Below are 11,915 nucleotides of genomic sequence, written 5' to 3' on the forward strand. Positions count from 1 at the left end.
TCTTTATTAAAGCTTTTAGAGATTTGTCGCATGTACTAGCAGTCTCCCAGCAGAAGCTACTGCGGGGGGCGCTTGCTCATACACATGTGCTGCAGTCGGCATGAGATGGATTGACAGTGGCCGGTTTAAAAATTTTAACATAATGCCCAACCCTACTGCATAGTTCATTAAATCATTCAATTGCGCTATAGTGTAAGTAACATGAAGCAGAAATGAAAAGGTCACCTCAACATGCACATATTCACACAGTGAGTGAGGGAACACATACACATACACATACACATACACATACACACGCCCTGCATCCACTGCCTACACATTTTGGTGCAGCAGTGCTTTAGTAGCAGCTATTCTATTGTAGCAGTGGGTTCACATCTCTCATTATGCATCACCATGCCAAGTGGAGGAGAGATTAGAGTGCAGATTAGCAAGACTCCATTATTTTATGTCCCAAATGGTTTTGAAATCAATGGTCCAACCAAAGAGCGTGATTTTCATTTCAATGCTGGCACAATCCACTATAATTATATTTCACTAACAAAAGTGATGTTTTTCTTAATTGTATACTATTCAGGTGCATAATACACTGCATATATGAGACCCATTGCAACTGTATTATTGTTTTATTATTTTATTATAAAGTGACCATAAACGGTCAGTCATACAAACCACACTTTTTGTCTAAAACAAATAAAAAAAACCCACAATAAAATAACCATACTGTTGCATTGGGAAGCATATTCCCGTCATGCTGATGAACATAGCCACAGTTATAATAACTTCTAGATGTGTTAGCTACAATCAGCTCTCAACTATGATAAGTTTCAGCAAATCAAATGACAAAATGGCTGAGAAATTTGTACTGAGTAGCTATGCGAGCTGTTTGTGAATAAACATGATGAGTGAACCACAGACAGTGACAATTCTGTTTCTTTCTCTCATATGTTTGAGAGATTACTGTAGACCCTTTAGGGTTAAAACAGGAGGAAAAAATTAGTTATACAAAATTATAAGGAGGGGACATGTCTCCCTGTGTTTCCTTTAAATTACACCTTTAGTCCAAGCACATCTCTGCACTGTGGAGATTAAAAGAGGCAAGCGAGATATGGAGGGGAAGTGCCTGGAAGAATAGACAGAAAAGAAGGCTGATCATTTTTCAAACTGATGTTTTCCTCAGGACAGGGCTAGGAGGAGGAAGGAGACACAGCAAAAAGAAAAAAAAAAATCACAATAAGAAATGCTAATATACACTGAAATTAATTAAATGATGTCGAGTATGATTTTATCTGACAGGGAGGTAATTTGTCTCTCTTTGGTTGCCTGCGGACTATGGCACGCGTGTGTGTGTGTGTGTGTGTGTGTGTGTGTGATCATTCTGTAATTGCTTTGTGCCAATGGGGCACCTTCTGTGCATTATATGTGACTGTAATGTGAGCATTTTTGATTTTGCATGTGCTTTGCTATGATTTTCAAAGTGGGATGCGTCAGCTGAATCGCACAGGTTAAGGAGATACATTGCAGTCACAGCTGCAGTACCTGGCAGATTTTAAAGCAACACAGTGTGCCTTCTAAAAGTTTATTATTGCTGTAATTAACATAATTTTGATTTATTTATATGGCCGTTTTAGAGGCAAACTTTATAAAGGTTCTTACATTTTCTCACAAGTGACCTCTTGTGCATCATGTGAATAATGGCTGTCCTCTCGTAAGAGTATAGGGGTGTAATATTATAGCACTGCAAACAAAAAAAACAAAAACAAAAGAAATTAGACTGAATGTAAAGCAAATTTAAGTAGAGAGACAAGGAAAATTAGAGATAGAAACAAAGTTCCTGGTTAGTTCTCAGATCGGTCAGAGTCTGGTCAGTGGAACTAAAAATATTTAAGGTAAATGAGAAAATGCGGTCATGATAAAAAGAAACCAATGTGACTGATGATAGGAGACAGGGTGCAAACCATGGTCTCTGGTCTCAAAGACACTTCATACACCTGGCCATCCACCAGAATGTCTTCCCTAAGGGCTTTTGCAATGGTGACATTTCTTATTTTCTTCCTTTCTTTTCTTTTGAGAGAGGTCATCATGTCATGAGGGCATTCGGGAAACCGTTTCATTTAAACAATTGAACAAACAACCAATGCATTGTTGTTTTTCTGGTGAGGAAAGCCTTGAACAAATCTATAAAGCACACAAGAAAGTTGTCTCAACTTTCTACAATGTATTATCACAAAGCTCTTTCTCTTGAGGTTTTTAGCCATCAGGGAACTGCAGGTTTTTGTTCCAGTGAAAACAAAAGCCTTTATTTAGTTTTTTTGTTTCTGATCTCCTGTGCTGAAGGAGCAAGTAAAATGAACTTCTGTTGTTCCTAGTTGGAATGAATACTTGCTTATGCATTTGATCTGCTAGAGTACATCTAACCTACAGACACATTTAAGAGACTGTTCACAATCCCTCCCGTTCTCTCAGTTTATTCCAGTTTCGTGATTGTCACTCTTGCTCTCTTAATCCTTCCTCAACCCTGTGACTGTGAAAGCCATTCAACAGAAAGAGAGGTGGTGGACCGAAAGCGGCAGAAGATCCTGGCCTAACCTATTTAGGTGACCCGGCATTCTCCTCAGCTCTCCCATCAGACGTAAATCCTCGGGCGCTCCTCTACAACCATCTACTACGCATCTTCAGCCTCCAGTGGCCCTTGTGGTTTGAGTATGTGAAGGGCTAAATGAGAGTGGGATGGATGTGGGAGAATTTCAAAGCTTTTCAAATGCTACTGGTCTGATATATAGAAAAAATGCTTCAAGATGAGGTCAGGAGGGGCCTCTGCCATATGCTTCATAGTTCACAGATGCAAGCGGATGCTAAAATAAAAAGGAAAATACAATTGCCCTTTTATGCTGGGAAAAAAATAAATCTGATTGCATCATGAAGGAATATGGTGACAAGGGTAATGACACACTCTGTATGACATAATGTGTTTTTTCTTCCAGCAGGAAAACGCAAAATGTTTTGTTAAGGAAGCGGGTGTGAGCAATCATCAGCTCTTCTTTTGACATCGGTGATGAAACATATTGAAAGCCTACATGACCAATCAGTCCAAACTGTCATAGAAACATGATGACGGTACACTCATTGTAGGAGCTCTTGTTTCTGCCAGTGGCCATGCATGATTGTCATATTGTCGTTAAAAAGCAGATATTCTGATTCTGATGAACACACTCAAACATGGTGGATATATAATGGCTATAATCAGCCTTACTTTGATCATGTTCTTGTGTATTCTTGCCAGACCACAATCTCTTGTTATTTTCTTGTTCTCATATTTTTGCGTGAATCTAAAGAGGGAGTGAAGCATTTTGCCATTTAGATGGCAGAAAAGTGTTGCCTTACACCCTGTTCACGCCTGAGCAGCGTGTGGTGTCTCTGGCAGGTGATGGCTGCGTCTCCCACGCACGGTCTTCACACCAAGAGCGTGTCAGCCATATGTTTTCCTATACACTTTACCCTTGAAAAACAAACTTTAATCATTTAATTTACAATGCCATATAGTTTAAACACAGATGTGAGGAGTGGTAACTAGAAAGCACATGTGGTTTGTTTGACCGAGAGAGTGAGCGCAGTTAAAAGATACTGATCTTCAGAAAATTCTTTCACAGGTGAAGTGGTGGTAAATAAAAGATTACTACAGTGCTTTTACTTTGAAAAGAAAGTCTAAATTGTACTGAAATATGTGGATTTGACAACCAGTAGATCCTTTCACTGTGCTCCTGTGCTCGGAGACGCGTGCAGCTCACGTAAAAATAGGCAAGACCAAGACACTTTAGTGAAGCTTTGCTGAAGACGCAGCTGAGAAGCACGTGAGAGGCAGTGTGACCACTCTTATCTGTTAACATAGGTGCTGGAATAAAAATCAAGATGTCTATGCAAACGTGGGCGGTGTGAACAAGCCATCTCCAAAATGAATAGGTTTCTCCCTGCTGGGTGCATGAATGTAAACAGCAAAAACCAGTTTGTTTCAGGTTTTTGGCATGTGAACCTATTGTGTCACCCATTGGTTTGCAGAGTACTGTTTTGAATCCTGAAGTTTGGCATTATGGTCATCACCATAGCATTTTTTTCAGAGCCACTGAGGTAATACATCAAGTGAAAAGTAGGGTAATTTCTCAATGAATGGAGCTGCCGCCTGCCTGCCATTACATAGAATGCAAGTTGTATGTGAAATGAGTGCTAATTTGTAAATGTTAGCATGCTAACACGCAAAACTTACTAAAAGTAAACATGGAAAAGATTTAATCTGCAAATTAACAGCACGTTAGCATTATGACTGTGAGCATCTTAGCATGCTGATAGCACTTTTCCCAAAGCAGTCTCACAGGGCACATAGAGGCAGTCACATACCTGACTGTGGGCTGGACATGTTACTTAGACAGAGCTAAAACAGTTTTAGTTTTACTCCAAGCGTAATCTAAATTAAAGGCAAATTAGCCAGCTTAATCCCAAAGCAGTCTCATGACACAAGATAAGTTTCCTGTTATGCTTCAGTTCAAATAGTGGACCCAGACACAGAACACAGACACTGCAACGATCAATTAAACTTGCCAATAATCAGTGTAATCTGCTGACATAAACAGAGGGTTTTTCCAGAAAGCATATTTACATTATTTTAACATGCTTTTGTTTCACTGATAACTGAATTTTCCTGGATAATAGATTATAATCTGATGTGGTCATCACCACCATCTTTACATTAATGAGATCCAAACTAATTTCTACATATATGAATGCAGGTATAAATGACCCTGTAAGCCATCTATGTTTATGTTGTTTAACATTAGCAATGTATACAAGCCTAAGGTCTGTTGATTTATATGGCATAATAGAAATAATGGTTCGTTTCCCCAGTAAAACGTTCCCTTTACATTTACATTACTGATGTTATATTTACATCAGATCCTCAACTGAGGATTGTCACATCATTGGTGCTCCAATATTTTCTTTCTTAATTGGCTGAAAAATAACATGTGCCTGTGTAACTGTGCTTATTACAACAGACAAATGCAATTCTTTAGGCCTGTGCATATTCTGTATGTGTGCAATATCAATACTACATCAATACATTTACACATTGAAAAAAAAAAACACAAGAAAAGCAGCTATGGTATACTTTGAATATAACAGTTCTGTCTATTGTTGGAAGAGCCTGGATTTTCCCAGAAATCATAGCAAATTAGTTTGACAGAATATATTTAAGAAGTAGAGAGCTCGGGGCCAAGCCTATCTTTCTTAAACCTGCCCCTGGAGGTAACTAAGGCTCTGTGGCACTGGAGACCAAGTTTAATTAACGAAAGGAATTAGCTGGAAGAAAAGCAGATAATATTTGTAACCTAATTGTAAAAATTAATTTCAAAATTTCCAGGTGAATCAGCAAAACAACAGTTATTTATTTTTCCACCACTATTTAAAATGAACTTATTTCTTTTTCCTGAGGGATCTCAGAACAACAAAGTCAATTCTTTAGTACTGTCTAATGATCAACATTGTTAAAGAGGTCAGTCGCATTAGTACAATTTCTCCAGCAACATACAACCTAAAGATAGAAACGGACCTCCAGATGGCGTGGACATATCGGGTCGCACCGGAGCACTAAATACTCGGGCTGGTGGTTGGTGCTATATGCAGGATATATCATTTTCTCCCCCCTATCTGGATAGACATACTGCGAGTTGGGCAGCGCCTGCTTATGCATTGTGTGTTTTTAAGAAGAAATAAATGGTGGCCTGGTCACAAACCTTCTTGTATTATGGCTAAACTGTATGCTAAAATATATTTCTGAAAACAATTGAGGCAAGAAATAGGAAATGCAGGGACAGAATCTTGATACATATTTGATCAGCACTGCCTATAGTTTCGTGAGCCTGGTGAACTGCGCTGGATGGACTCATTTGCATAAAGTTGAGGTCGAGTCGTTTTTATGCAAATACAGATCTAGCGAACGGTCCATCAACTCCCGCGGCATATCCATCATGCACCACGCGGCTGGATCTCCTGCTCTCCATAGAAAATGAACAGAATCCATCTACTTGCATCTTACTTCCATTGCATCCGGTCTGTCTCCTTCCACTTGAAGTCCACTGGCAGGATAAAGTAATAAAGATGTAACCTCTACCTTATTACTGGATGAGTGTTACTTAGAATCAAAATAGAAAATTGAGATGTGCCATTTTTATGTGTGAAAGGACACAATTATGCTTCCACTGTAAGCCAACAAAGAACTGTCATCAAGCCATTATGTTACACATGAATAGGGCAGCATAATTGCTATGGAGAGACTGCTGCTTAATTAAAATGCAGCGTTGCCCACAATTGGTCTCATTTATCACTCTGCTTACATGTTATTAGTATATTCTATGAGTGGAAGTCATTTTAAAATCTTAGTTCACTGCCATTAACTTTGCAGACACGAGGAAATGCTAGTTTGCCGGCTGTGTCCTTGATTAATCTTTAACGTGAGTAAGAGGATGCGCTTACATACAACTTAATTAGCAACTCTTACCTCACAATATGGCCACTGCAGACTTGTCTGTGTTTGGCAATAATGTGATAGATCTAATACATAATACTAGGCAGGGCTCTATACAAAAAAGTAGTCTTGTTTGTTAAGTAGAGGCAGAATGAAAAGAATTTGTGGTAGCTGTTTGCAAACACACTCAAATTTGGAGTTGGAGAGTGAGAGCAGACAACTTCAGCAATCAAACTGTTTTCCAGAGGTTTTACAGCAGTTAAGATTGCATTTAAAACAGGAGTACTGAATATAAAATGTTGTTTATCAAAGTTAAATTAAAGTATTATAGGAATTATGCATGACTGATATTTTTAAAATTAAAGTTTCCCCTACAGTACTCCAGAGTACTCCTACGGGTATGCGTACAAACATTTGAGAAACATTTGCTCTGTTAGTGAGAACAAAGCAGTGAATAAAAACTTATTTCCTGATTGTTTCATGAGAGTTATGCTACAAATAAACAAGTTAATACCTCCAAAATAGCCGAAGGCATGCTGCAGTCCACTGTGCTTGCATGCGTGTATAGGTCTGCCTTGCCATGAATCAAACAGGCACACAGACCTACACAGATCATGACAGAGAGCAGAGGAGAGAGACGCAGACAGCGATGTAACCCAATCGCTACATTTTTTAAATTTCAGGAGCCCTGCTTGTAAATTAGCGAAGTTAAACCAAATAAAGAAACATAACTAAAAGTAAGGTTGCAACATATCAAATACATTTGATATATTCAGATATTAATTAATGTGCAAATGTACACTCATAAAAGGCCCTAGAGAGCCAGTGTTTGGGCTACTGAAACATGGCAGTCTCTGTGTAAGAGGACCCACTCCCTCTGTAGATAAAACAGCTCATTCTAAAGGTAACAAAAACATTCTTATTCTCAGGAATATTATATTCAATTTATGCCAATAGATCCTCCTAAATGTTGCATGTTGCACACTGGACCTTTAACATTAAGCCATGCAGAAAAAATATATAATAGAGGTTAGGGCTGCAAGATATGGTTAAAAAAAATCATATTGTGATTATTTTGACAGACATTGCAATATGATTCACAATTAGTTACATCATTACATGTTTTCTCAAATCTGGAGAACCATATATGTAGACCAGAGCATCTCTGCGAGATAGAAGGAAGGAAAAAAGAAATGGTTATAATACAGATTTTTAGAAATTATGAGATGATCCATAACACCACTGAAACAATGATGTGAGTTCATAAATCCAACATGGTGGCACCCAACACACATCATCTGGCATGGGATAATGACCACACTCAGTGGGCACAACACAGCCAGCAGCATCAACATTAAACCACACTGCTGATACCTAATTATGTACCGTTACGTTAATTTTTGTTACATAGGCAACACGAAACACACCAGCAGGACACAACAGCTAACTACATACTGGCACACACCTGCAGAAGCACATCCACTGATAAAGTTACACAGCCAACAACACGGGGGGGGGACGGGGTAAATGTCTTACCTGTGCTGACAGTCCCAATTAAGTGAGTTCCGCTTTAGGGAAAACATGAAGAAAGTTCCATCTGTGTGTCACTGGTTCTCTGAAGATGCCAGAGGTTTTGAGAAGTATACAGGTTGTCATGTAGGACACCATTCATCTCATACACATGTCACTGGGGCTCAACTTTATGTCCAGGAACTTCAGTAGGTCCTCACTGCGGGGGAAAATGGCGGCCTGATAACCACCTGCATTGGTCTACTTAACTTACTGTCCGATGAGGGAAATAACGCAAATGAGGGCACGGCTTTGAAAAGGACGGATGATATTTCAACGTTTCATATACGTTGGCAACCTAACTAAAGGTAGCTTGCTTGTCAGGGTCCTTTGCAGCAGAGTTATTATGGGTTTGGAATTTTTTATTTGTTTTTATTTTCATTTAATTTTTCAGTGTTCTTTATTATTATTATTATTATAATATGGACTCACAGTGTATACATCCCAATAAAAATATTTTTATTTTATTTTAATTACTTTCAGTTATTTTTTTATTTTTTTCACACTTAGTTGTATTTTAAGTTTAGTTTTAGTTAACTATAAAAACCTTGGACCCAAAGCCATTCAATTAAAAAAAAAATATATATATATTTTATTATCAGTGGTCACATAATCTAGAGAACATAATATATATAAATATATTGTATAAATAATTATTGACTGGTTGATTGACCAGTATTCATGAATTCAGATTTGATATGATGTGTCAACGTATGTATGTTTGACTAGGTGGGCCCACCTGCCTGTGGCACTGTGGCATAGGATCATGCTTATTCATTATGTAGTGGATTTACTGTATACTTACATGATATCCATAAACAATGCATTGCCAAGATAAGATGGCTAAATTATTGATCAACTGGTTTTATTAAGGCTTTACTTAGCCTACACAGAGCAGGCTACATAATTGTAAATGTCTAAAGGCAACAATCAAATAGCCTACTAACTAGCCAGAGAATTGTATAAAGACACATTTGGACCAGTTTAAGTGAAAAACTAAAGACTAGTTGGCAGTTATAGCATTTCCAAATTTGCATAATAATAAAAAAATCTTGGCAAAATTGTGCTTGGGCAATAATTATGAACCAGACTGTGGGCTACTCTAGGATTGTGTGGCTGTACTGTAGGGGCACTAGCAACCACTAGCAGCTCATGTCTTATTTTTTATTTTTTTGCCTGAGTGATAAGGGAGAGTTCATGCTCCTCTTCTGTATGGTTTCTAAGACTCTAAACCTTTCAGGAAAGACATGAAAGAACCTTTGAAAGTTAGCTTGGATTTTAGTCTGGCAATGCAACACACACAGAAAGGCACCCTCTCTCTGAAGATATATTCAGTCATCACAGTGTATCTTACATTATTGGAAGTGAAGGGACATATAAATGAGTTGTAATGACGGCTTTCTCATTTAAAATGCCAATGTAGTTTCAATATGAGCCTCTCTGTGTGAATATTGCCTTGCCTAACAAAGCGAGTGATAAACACTAAATGCTGAGCAGCTCATATTCAACAGTAATCAGATGAGCTGTATTTCACAAGCAGTATGCAAATGACCAATGAGATTGCCTTATTAATCTTAATGTGTGTGTTGTCAACCAATACTTAGTGAAATGCTGGACAGTTTTAGATCTTCCCAAGCTTGAAATGACAATATTTGAATGTAGCCAAAAATGAAGTAGCTTGTGCAAATCTTTCATAACCGCTGATTAAATTCTAATGTGCCCAATAAATCATTAAACTTAAATGGATTTTGGGTGCTTTGATTTATGTTATGAAACTACTTAAGCATTCGATATCTTGATCGTGAAACACTGGTTGTATACTTTGCTTCTCGGGTCATTTCAGTGAAATTATTGTTATTTGACCCTGATTTGGCAACAGGAAACCTAGATTCCAGCCTGTTCTGTTTAAGAACAGTATCTAGCACAATTACTGCCAACTCATCATTAACATATTTCAAGAAGCTAAACACTGGGGGATGGGGATCGCCCCCACCTGGTGCCCCATGTTCAAAAAAATGCCGCAAAAGTTACCTCTATGGTAGATAAAATATGTAAGTGTCTTCTATAATGATCCAATGTGCAAAAAAAGGTGATAAAATGCCCTCGAGGGTGCCCTTCCAGTGAAGAAAACATGACGAAGAGCATTAAGACAGACACTCAAGGGATCGCTACAAAGGAGAGAAGTCTCACTAACTTGGCTTCTTATACTGTCAAAATAATTTTAAATTTTAAATTAGCGAGCTTTGCAACCTGCCTGTCTCTGTTATGTACCTGTATTTATATTCTTTCAGTGAGTCTTTCCTGTGATTTAACTGAGTCATTGAAAAAATGTCCAATTTAAAAAGAGAAGCTCAATAAAAAGTGGCTCCAAAAATTTAATAGCACATCAATCTTTATGAATACTAATGTAAACATGATCTAAACATGTTCTTTACTATAGTTACTATCACAGAAAATACAGAAATGTCTTATGTTGGTGGCCCAAGCATTTGCTAACTAAGCCCAAACCAAATCCAGAAAAGAAAATATCTAACCTGACCTGCAATGTCATACCTTACGTCGTCTATTGCTGAGAAGGATTGCTTTTGGTTGACTGTCAAAGTTCACCAAAATTTGTTGTTGTTGGTAGGGCTTCACATAAAACCAACTAGAAAAGATCCCTCCCCTTGAAGCTTAAAATGTATCCTGTGTGATTGCTTCCCAATGTAAGCATACAGGTGTTTGTACACGTATACAAACAACTGAGCACCTGCATACATGCTCCTTGGCTGATCCATGGGCGGGCCACTTACTGTAGAGGTCATGGGAAATACTTGCGGTAATAGCGAATTGTGAATTTATTGTGTCTGCACTGTAAGAAACCAGATTCACTGAGAATCAGACAGGATTTATTATTGTGTGTGTGTGTGTGTGTGTGTGTGTGTGTGCGCGCATTCCTGGAGAGATTGTAGCCTCCAGAGACAGACAGCCTGTGAAGAGAATCCAATATGCTGTTCCATAATGAAAGCTCTCAAGGGGGATCGCAACACTGCTTAGTGAGCTTTGTACAGTCCATTCAATCAGAGGCTGCCAACATGCTGGGATTTAGAGGCAACTGCCCTCACCACTGGTTCTCTGAGAAAAAGAGATAGCAATGCCAAAACAGTGGGAGCAAAAACAAAATAAGTTTTAGAGATTTTGGTGTTACACTCTTCTGTCATTTTAAATGATAACATTACAGTAGGATTGCGTCAGGTGATAGCATGTGATTGTCTGAGACAGCTGCGCAACCATCTGCTCTAGTGAAACATCCACAGCATGTCCCGTGTACATTGAAGGTTGTACAGCTTAGCTGCTGTGACAATCGGTTCACTAACCCGGGACAGGACAGCAAAAACTCTAGCAGGAGAGAAGAGTGTGTACATGACACAAAATGACTTCTTGCTGGAGCAAGCGAAACTGCAGTTCTGGCACGCAACCAATTCTTAAACCACTGTCTTTGGAAGTGTTTATATCAGCACATATTAAAATAGCTGCACATGGAAACATGTAGAAAGTAAAATGGTTTTGCTGTGCTGTAGAGGTGTTGTGGTAAAGATTGATGCACTTTCAAATACAGCCTTCACTTTTATTTGCAGAGAAGCGTTGGTCAATCGATTCACCTACAGACATTCAAGATCATTTACATTCAACTGTGCCGATCATCCCTCATATCATGTAAAAATCCATACGCTTTGTCAAGGGGGTTGGCGTGTGAGAGTGAGAGGAGAGGCAGTGACAGATTGTTTCGCTCACACTCTATTACCATCTTAAGGCAAGTGATTTGACTTTGCATGGGGCAAAGGCTCAGAAATGC

This window comes from Dicentrarchus labrax, unplaced genomic scaffold (assembly GCF_905237075.1).
Source record: "Dicentrarchus labrax unplaced genomic scaffold, dlabrax2021, whole genome shotgun sequence".
Lineage (NCBI taxonomy): Eukaryota > Metazoa > Chordata > Actinopteri > Moronidae > Dicentrarchus > Dicentrarchus labrax.